At 39.9% G+C, this 8,933-nt stretch overlaps 1 long non-coding RNA gene across 2 annotated transcripts; it reads left to right on the top strand.

The window, feature by feature from the left end:
- Positions 1-426: 426 nt before the first annotated feature.
- Positions 427-3,617, top strand: LOC140074513 (uncharacterized). Of its 2 annotated transcripts, XR_011849206.1 has the most exons (4): positions 427-478; positions 572-827; positions 1,773-1,883; positions 3,454-3,617. It is a non-coding gene; the product is annotated as an uncharacterized lncRNA (long non-coding RNA). The 2 variants fall into 2 exon arrangements; XR_011849207.1 differs by lacking the exons at positions 427-478; positions 572-827 and adding an exon at positions 502-544.
- The last annotated feature ends 5,316 nt before the right edge of the window (positions 3,618-8,933 follow it).

The raw sequence follows: 8,933 nt of genomic DNA, 5'->3' as shown, positions 1-8,933 counted from the left end.
GTGGGAAGCAGGGACACACAGGTTTAAAGTCCAAATCAAGTGTTTTATTCACACTTCAATGTCAAAACACAAATTCAATCTTGGCTTAGGCACATACAGAAATTAACCCTTCCCGGCTGGGCACTACCTGATACATCAACTGCACCAGGCTGCCAGGCACACGCTCTTTCCGGAATATCAGTTATCTTTGCTGTGTGAACACAGTCCAGGATTCAGCTCTCCAGGTAGTGCCTCACCTACTGCTTCTGGCCTGCAGTCTAAATTAGGCTCCTGTGACCTGCACCTGTGGGCTATACAAAAACCCAGGACCGAAGCCCGGATGGAGTAGGCGTCCCACTACCAGCCTACCCCAACTCCATGATAAGCAGGCCCAGTACGGACTTTACAAAGGTGTCTATGCTAGCTAGGCCAAAATAGACTAACAGACTCCTGCTTACCACAGGATCTGAATGACATATAAATCCAGGGCTTTTACCATGTAACTTTCATCTGCCTGTAGGACACATTGTGGTTCTCCCAAACAACACCTCTCACTTTCTCACAGGTTTTAAACTTCTTTTTTTTTTGACAGATTGACATATAGAGCTAACACAGTGCCATACAGATGCATGCTCAGTGGATTAAGGCCGAGTCCTGCCAGGATGCAGAGTGGCACACAGGGAGGATCACGCAGCCCCGAGGAACTGGCCAGACCCCGGGCTGCCAGCAGTGTTGGACCCCCCCAGTAAGCAGCATGGGGGCAGCTGACAAACGGTTTTTATGGTGCCAACTCCGTACGTGAGCTTTACCTCCCAAACACAAGAGCTGCAGAGTTTTATCAAAATTTGGTCAGTGAAAATTGAGAATTTCATCACATTTCATCAAATCTGTCAGATTTTGTTCTATGTGTCAGTTTTTCACTCCAGCTCCTGATCAGTCTTGTGTGTTTTTGTCTATAGCAATGGATCAGTGAAAAACACATTGCACTTACATTTGTTTTTATTGCGTCCCTATAGACTCGTATAGGGTGTTTTCCATACTCATCATTTGACAGGATAATATTAAATGGCAGAAATATTTGTTTTTGCAGTTTTCAGGTATCTTGAGGATATTTTGACTTTTAAAAACCATAACTCTGTGAAATGTAGCCCCCGAGCTAAAATCCAGGATAAATCCATTTCAATATTCTAAGAACTGCTGACTTGTTACATTCTTATAACGATGGCCATAGGTTTACAAATTAGTCCTAAGGAAACCACAGGCCAGTCACAAAATTGTAGATACTCAGTCATTCTGACAGTATAAAGAGGGTCCTAAGGCTTTCTCTGACCCTTGCACCCACATGTTTGTTTTTTGCGATGTATAAATGCTCAAAAAAATGTAATATCCAGTTTCATTTAGCTGAGAATTGAAAAAGAGAATTACTTTCTAAAATGTAATCAGATATCAAATAAAAATGATTTGTGCGATAATGTCTAGAGAGAGGAAAAATGGTCACTGGGTACAAATAGCTACTGTCACCTGAATGTACGGCAGTCATATCTCCCTAAAGAGGACAACAATGACAAATTTGCTCCACAAAAACTTTGTTTGTAATGACCTAGTAAAAGCTAGCGGCAGCTAGGGACTAATTCTTCTTATAGCTGAAATTTAAAGCAATGAGAAAAGAGACTCTGGCTTATCTTAGAGTTATCTTCTATATATCATGTTTGGCTGTGGAGTGTAAATATGTCTTGAAATGCTTTTAGCAGCAAAACTGATCTGCACTACTGTCAATATTATATCTTGTCTAGTGCCGCACCATCAAGGCTTGTCTGAGGTGAGGAAATAAGTCTACTCTTTACCAGAAACAGCCCCTCTCTGGTTTATGGTTATCTGTTCCTGAATGAGCCCTCTAGTACCAGGTGGGTGTTTGCTGCATATTTGTTGCGCCCGATCACAGGTGTTAAACATGTAAATGTCTCCTGCGCCGGATTTGTTTGCCGCCCCCTGTGAGGTCACTGGGGGGACAGTGATTGGTTCCTATGACAGGCGGAAGGCTTAGGCCTCTTTCACACTTGCGTTTTTCACGTGCGTGTTCTGCGCGTGCTTTTGACGTGCAGAACTTGCATTGCACTCTGACCCAATGTAATCAATGGGCTTTTTTAGGCATATTTTTTTCATGCACACACACGTAAACTTTTTTTTAACGTGCGTTTAAATCTCAGCATGCTCTACTTTTGCAAGTCACACGCGTGAAAAACGCACCATACAAGTCTACAGAGATGTGATGAAAAGGTTTTAAATTCCTCAAAATGGTAGCAATGAAAACATCAGCTCACCTCGCAAAATATTACACACAAAATGAAAAAATTATTGGCGAGTTTTTGCGTTTTCATTTTTCACTCCACACCTTCAAAAATCTATAACTTTTTTATTTTTCCATGTAAAAAGAGCTGTGTGATGGCTTGTTCTCTGCATAACAAACTGCTCTTCATAGTGATGGTATTTAACACTCCATGCCATGTACTGGGAAGCAGGAAAAAAATTTCAATGCAGGGAAATTGGTGAAAAAATGCATTTGTGCCGTTTTCTCGTGGGCTTGGATTTTATGGCTTTCACTGTGCGCCACAAATGACATGTCTACTTTATTCTTTGGGTCAGTAAGATCACAGGGATACCTAATTTGTATAGGTTTTATAATGTTTTAATACATTTACAAGAATTAAAACTTCCTGTACAAACTTATTTTCTTTATTTTGCTATCTTCTGGCGCTAATAACTTTTTCATACTTCAGTGTACGGAGCTGTGGGTGGTGTAATTTTTTGCGAATTTTGATGAAGTTTTCAATGCTTCTATTTTTGGGACTGTACAGCCTTTTGATCACTTTAAATTACAAAAAAGTGCCATTTTAGACTTGGGCGCTATTTTCCATTACCGGGTTAAATGCAGTGAAAAAACTTTATTATATTTTGATAGATCAGACATTTTCAAACATGGCGATACCTAATGTCTTTATGATTTTTACTGTTTATTTATATTTATATGACTTCTATTCACCCACAGCCGATGTGTGATGTACTCCAACGTGTTGGTAAGGGGTTAAAACACAATAAAACCTTTATAAATTTAGTATATTCATGATTGTACTGACCCAAAGAATAAAGAAAGACATGTCATTTGCGGCACAGTGAATGATGTAAAAACCAAGCCCAAAAGAAAATATTGCAAATGCTTTTTTCCACCAATTTCACTGCATTTGGAATTTTTCCCACTTCCCGATACACGGTATGGAATAATAAATACTGTCACTATTAAGTGAAAACAAGCCGTCAAATAGCGCTTTACATGGAAAAATAAAAAGTTCAAGATTCTTGAGAGTGGGGAGTGAAAAATGGAAACTAAAAAAAAACGAAAAAGGGCCTGGTGGTTTACATCTACCAACAGCCTCTGGGGCTGGTAATTTATTCACACCTGTTGTATTTTAATTTTAGCTGGGTCCTGCCCCTGTATCTTTCAGACTGCTGGTGACGTTACCTGGTAGTCTGCAAATCTTGTGCATGCGCACTGAAACTATCCTTCTCCTATCAAGCTGGCTGCAAGCAAGAAAAATGTCTGTGAGATTGGGAAACTGTTGGGTGATCTCACCAGTAGTATATGGTGTGTATAAACTGTATGTATGCATGTTAATGCTGTATGTGTGTATACGTTATGTTAGTACCATAAATATATGGTTTGTTTATATTCTATGCATAATAATATGATGTATATGTAAACTATATACAGTGCTGTATGTGTGTATCAGAAGTGTACCGGGGTGTAACTAAGGGAGGCTGGGCCCCATAGTACACTTTTAAATGGGGTCTCCCTTCCCCTGTCTATATCTGTACACTCATACCTATTTGTACAACCACACACATTTATACACTCACATTAATGCAATAAGATACATTTATATACTTACACATACAGTATATACACATCTTATATACATATATAGTATATATTCATCATTTTATTACAACTACAGTATATAAACACCATATACAATATAAATACAACATATAAAGACATACGAAGTACAGAATATATACATGCAAATTATATACAGAAAGTGCAACACAAAGTCCCTCCCTTTTTTCCTAAACCATACCCATTGTCCAGCCCTTGCCCCACCCCAAAGCATAGTATACTATCATTAGTAATGGCCCCCCCACGTAGTTTAATGCCCCCTTTTTATGGATCCATATAATACACACCCTAAGGCAACTCAGCAACATATAATGTTCCCTCTTTAATTTTATCCTCTCTTTATGGGACTTTTTCTCATATATTCGGAAAAAGTCCTGTGAGAAACACATCCCTTATGGGAAAAAGCATAAGAGGAACAAGAAAAAGCCAATGTGGCTAACTAGACTTGTAAGGAAAGCAATAAGCGAGAAAGATAAGGCGCTTAAAGTGCTAAAATGTGAAGGTAGCGATGAGGCATTACAGGATTATAGAGAGAAAAATAAATCCTGTAAAAAGCAGATAAAGGCCGCAAAAATAGAGACTGAGAGAAATATTGCCAGATAGAGCAAAAATATTTTTCAAGTATATAAATGATAAGAAACTAAAAACAGAGAGTGTCGGCCCCCTTAGGAATAACATAGGGGTCATGGTGGAAGGAGATGAGGAAAGGGCCAATCTACTGAATGTCGCCTTATCAACTGTCTTTACCCAGGAAAATCTCCTGGTGGAAGACACAATGAGGAATAATGTAAATTCTCTTCGGAATGTCAACAATTTAACCCAGGAAGAGGTACGGCGCCGCCTCACAACCACTGTATCACACAAGGAGTGGGGTAAATTGTTAATGCTAGAGAGAGTAAACACATCTAGTAAAGTCAATATAATGAACAAAAGAAAAGCAGATGTGTATGTAAGCAAAAAATCTTTATTCCACAAAAGGCACAAGTATAAAAACACTTAAAAAACCCTAATTGGGTGTACAATTGAAAGTCTCCCCAAGTGGTTATAGTAAAATATCTCAAAATAAAGGTCATATGGTGAGCTGGGCAAACCAGTGAATATAAAATGGAAGTACATAGAAACCAATTAGCTGGAAATACAAATAGAAGCAAGCCACAGCCCAACACACACAATAGGGATGCAATAAGATTACATTACCGTCAATGTGGAGACCCCACGCGTATCTCCCGTCTTGCGGACTTCGTCAGGGGATAGTGATATAATGTTTTGGTTGCCTTTAAATAGCCCTACAAGCTGCCCTGATGCGACTCAGCCGGGAGACCGGAGCGCCGTCAGAAAGAGACGTCACTTCCGGTACTGACCGGAAGTGCGTCAAATTACACACAGAACAGGATGCTTGTGTTCCACTGGGGGGGAAGTGCTTGCGTTCCAAGCGCAGCACACCCCCGTCCACCGGGAACCAATCAGGTGATAGAAAAATATCAATAGGCGGGATCCCCGTAAGTAATGAAAAACATAAGCATGGACACAGAAAACCTTAATAAGGTAATTGTGTCTTCACTCCATAATGTTTGGGGAAAACCACAGTGGGGTCAATGCAGAGAAATGTAGCACATCCCAACATAGAATGTGGAAAAAATAGTCGAAGTTTCGGGCGCAACAATAGACTGTCAACAGAAATGAAAAACGTAAATCATAGTAACCGAACGTTAAATTATTCTAATTAGCGACACAACAAGAAACTACAAGGAATAAAAAATTTTTATGTCCCTAGACCATATAAATTCATTTTGAACACTTGGAATATACATTATTCAATATGATGGACAATAGAGAGGTGCTTATGTCCCTAAACAAGTGCTTATTAAAGTGTAGGAGATAACATATAAAGTGACTAGTGCTACACACAAAACAAACGGCGAAGAATATATTATATAACGGCGAAAATATTGGCGCAATTAAAGTGCTTACGATATCAAGTGATTTGAGGTATATAAGAAAATATATTAAACAATAAAATAAAAAATAAATAATAAGTAAAATGACGAAAAAATATATAAAAAAGCAACAAGGAACGCAATATAAATAAGCCGGCGTGCCAACGATTAGTAATGACAAACAGTAAAAGAAGGAAACTATGATGGACGGCTCGTGAGTCCATGTAATGCCAGAACAGAGAATAAAGCTCATAAAGTACTAATGCTAATACAAAAAGTATAAGTATTTATTAAAAAGCGGCGCGTGAGGCTGAGTCACACCAGAGCAGCAGTGGACCAAAAATGATCAAAATGGAAAGAAAAATCTGAAACACGATAAAATAGTTAACCTAATACTACATAATAATCTAAGAACACAAGAAATATATAAAGACGCAGAGGCTCCAGGACCAGGAGTGCGAGTAACATGCAGGCAGTAATAAGAGAGACAAGAAGAGAGGGCAGGTAAAAATCCACAGTTGCAGGTTTGTCCATCAAGGGCAGGGATCAGCCACAAGGAACTACTGAGAACAGTGAAACATAATGACATCCAAAAATAAGGTGTAGGTCACAACGAAATCCTGTTCATAGATGATGTCTGGAATTGTTCATCCCCTAAACGATTAGCCAAGAACTTCTCCCTTTGTGAGAATGTCGAGAATATCTAGGACTTAACAAACATGAAGTTAGTGAATGTAAACTAGAAAAACAAGAAAGAGAGTGCCAACCAGTGTGGTGAAAGTGAGTAAGGGACCCAAGGGGAAACCTGTAAGGGATCCGAGGTGAAAACTAAAAGTGCTGCAGAATGTGAGAAGAAAGTGAAGATGTGTGCCGGCAAAAAGGCCAAAAGTATAGGGCACAAAAATTGTGCTAATGAGTAAGTGTAAGGTGTGAGAATGTAAGGGGGGTGATAAAAGTAAAGAAATGAAAAGGGAGAATAGGGGTGGGGGGGAGAACAGGCACATAGCAAAACCTAAGGCAAAAGAAAGACCATAACACAAGGATGGAGGGCATTATTGCTTATAGTAGCCAGTGAAAAGCAGTTCCTCATTCAATCCCTTGGGAGTGGTAGTATCCAGAGTATAGATCCATTTGGATTCACTTCGTAACAGTTGGTTACCGATATTCCCTCCCCTGATGTTTTGGGTAACCTGTTCCAAACCAACAATGCGCAGGTCCTGGTCACGGCCCCACGGTCAAAAGCCACCAAAGTGAGAGTTTTAGCTCTTTATTGGTCCACCGTGGCCATGTTTATTGTTGAGATGTGTTGCTGACATCTTCTTCGTAATTCCTGTGTTGTTTGTCCAACATATAACTTTGGACAAGAACAAGACAATACATAAACAACACACTTCGTTTTACAATGTATAAAATCTCGGATTTTATACTTGCCGAGATTTACAGGCCTCACAACCACTAAGATGGATAAATCACCGGGGCCAGATGGCATACACCCCCGGGTTCTGCATGAACTATGTACCGTGATAGACAGACCGTTATTTTTAATTTTTGAAGATTCACTGAGGACTGGTTATGTTCCACAAGACTGGCGCATAGCAAATGTAGTACCAATATACAAAAAAGGATCAAAAAGCGATCCTGGAAGCTACAGACCTGTGAGTCTAACTTCTGTGGTGGGGAAAATATTTGATGGGTTTGTTAGAGATGCTATCCTGGAGTATCTCACTGTGCATAACCTTATAACCCAGCGTCAGCATGGGTTTATGAGAGATCGGTCCTGTCAGACTAATCTGATTGGTTTCTACGAGGAGGTAAGTTCAAGACTGGATCTAGGGGACGCTGTGGATGTTGTATATCTGGACCTTTCAAAGGCATAAAAGGTTGGTATATAAAATGAGACTGCTGGGAATAGGGGAAAATCTGTGTATTTGGGTAAGTAATTGGCTTAGTGATAGAAAACAGAGGGTGGTCATTAATGGCACATTCTCAGATTGGGTTGAGGTTACTAGTGGAGTGCCACAGGGGTCAGTATTGGGGCAACTTCTTTTTAATATTTTTATTAATGACCTTGTAGTGGGTTTACACTGTCAAGTTTCAATATTTGCAGATGATACTAAGCTGTGTAAAGTAATAAATACTGAGGTCAATAGTTTAGCATTACAGAGGGATTTGTGGAAGCTTGAGGAGTGGGCAGAGAAATAGTTGATGAGGTTTAATGTAGATAAATGTAAAGTTATGCACTTAGGCCATGGAAACAAAAAGTATAATTATGTTCTAAACAATCAATTACTTGGTAAAACTGGATCTGAAAAGGACTTGGGGGTATTGGTAGATGGTAAACTTAATTTTAGTGACCAGAGCCAGGCGGCTGCTGCTAAAGCTAATAAAATTATGGGATGTATCAAGAGAGGAATAGATTCTCATGATAAAGACGTAGTTTTGCCCTTATACAAATCCCCTGTCAGACCACACATGGAATATTGGGCCACATTTATCACTTGTTTTTTCTGTTGTTTTTGCGCCTTTTCGTTTAGGCGCAGCGTTTTTGCGCCCGTTTTGCGATTAAACGTCAAATTAGCCGCGCAGCTAAAATAACAACCTTTCCCTCATCTATCATTCAATTCCAGATGTTTTGCTGCGCCTAATGATATTCATCACGTGCGACTTTTGCATTTAGGCGCAAAAACGGGCGCAAAAACACTCCAGCTCGAAGGTGGCGCAGCAAAGCTCAGCCAGACACTAGAACACATAATAGATACATTAGATACTCTGCAGACAGGAGCTTCAGACTATTTACAGTTCATCACCTTCTATTTACAAAATATTCTGCAAAACGCTGAGCTCACAGCAAGAGAGGAGAGAAGTTTGCACAAGTTTGCAGAAGCTTGCAGATACGACATACAAGTGCCCCCCATGTAATTCTGCACAGTGTCTGAGGGGGATACTGTGCAGAATTACAGGGGTGCAGCAGGAGACCAGCACTGGGGGATCCCCTCCAGGAGAAGCCACTGCTGAGGAGGTCACTGGGTGCAGGGTGTCACACACCTGGGTGCTGCTGTGAGTAT

Source organism: Engystomops pustulosus, chromosome 8 (genome assembly GCF_040894005.1).
Source record: "Engystomops pustulosus chromosome 8, aEngPut4.maternal, whole genome shotgun sequence".
In the NCBI taxonomy this organism is placed as follows: Eukaryota; Metazoa; Chordata; class Amphibia; order Anura; family Leptodactylidae; genus Engystomops; species Engystomops pustulosus.
The sequence above is the reverse complement of the archived record's forward strand: the minus strand, read 5'-3'. Positions and strand labels throughout refer to the sequence as shown.